Here is a 1,409-nt window from a genome sequence, read left to right as displayed (position 1 = left end):
ATGCTAATAGTTTCACCATCCTCCTCCCCTTCCCCTATATTTGAAATGTTCCTTGCTTCATTATTAACAATTTCATCTTTTATCAGAAGCTTCTATACCTTGCACGATGCTTATTATATCCCTAAACATCACATGTTTGCAATTAGCACCATGTGAACTATGTGTGCTGCTTTTTATTACTGCTCACCTTTCCACCTACTTCTCAACTGACATTGTATTATGGATGCCCTCTCCTTTTCCTTTATGTCTGTTTGAAGTATTGTCTTGATTGCAATGCTTCAAACCCTTGTGTATATTATAAATCTGTGTTAACCAATTAGTTAGTTAGTCCTGATGACTTATTTTTGCAAAGCTCTTTGGTTTTGATTTTAGACAGACTGTTGGTATGATTTCTTTCTTTATTCGCAAAGGTATTTTCATTCTCAACTGCTACAGTAGTTGTATTCTGCAGAGCATGTTCAACACTCTCTGAAATGATGTCATCTCTCTATCTTGCTGCTGTAGTTACTGTGTTAACACAAATAGCTGATTGGCCCACTACATATGTGATCTGCGAGAGCTCAGTCTCAGTGCCAACACTCTTTTTATCGTCTACTCTCTCGTAATACTTGACACTTCTCTGTTATTATTTCATATGCAGTATTTCTTACTTCACTTACACTCACATCTACTACTTCTGGGCTACCAAAGACACTCTGCATATGTTCAACCCATAACAGACATGGCCTTTAGTGTCCTCACTGTTTTCCTTGCTGTCATGTGGTTGGAATTCTCTGTCACCTCTTGCTGAGGTTAATCTTCAGTGTCTGCATTCTCTGTGCATCATATTGCTCCAGTATCCTTCATTACCATTTCTTCCATTATTGCTCTGATCATTCCTTGTATTAAACTGGTGGAATCCTGGTATCCCTTTCCTCCAAGTATTGTAGAAATGTACCAAATTGTAATGATTGCTACATAGCTATCTTTTAGAATCTTTTGGGAGTTTCTTCTGAAGTTTTCAGACAATTTCAGATCCTTAGCACCTACTCCTAATATGCACTCATCTCCTGAATCAAATCTTTCATGGAGCTTTTGCCTCTGTTGTAAATTTTGGTCATAATAATTTCTCACAATAACCAATCCTGTTTTTGTTCTGAACAGTTATTATTAAGAAACTGCTGATTAATTCATTGAAAGTCATTTGGTCTGTCTTCAAACCCAGACCCCAACATCTCTTATCACCTGCTAAAACACTTCTTTACATGATTCCCATGTGGTTATGCGTCTGCATTGTTACTTTGTGCCAGAAAGGTTTCCTAACAAGGGAAGTGTCCAGGCGTCTCGGAGTGAACCAAAGCAATGTTGTTCGGACATGGAGGAGATACAAAGAGAGAGGAACTGTCGATGATATGCCTCGCTCAGGCCGC

The sequence above is a fragment of the Schistocerca nitens genome, chromosome 4 (genome assembly GCF_023898315.1).
Source record: "Schistocerca nitens isolate TAMUIC-IGC-003100 chromosome 4, iqSchNite1.1, whole genome shotgun sequence".
NCBI lineage: Eukaryota > Metazoa > Arthropoda > Insecta > Orthoptera > Acrididae > Schistocerca > Schistocerca nitens.
The sequence above is the reverse complement of the archived record's forward strand: the minus strand, read 5'-3'. Positions refer to the sequence as shown.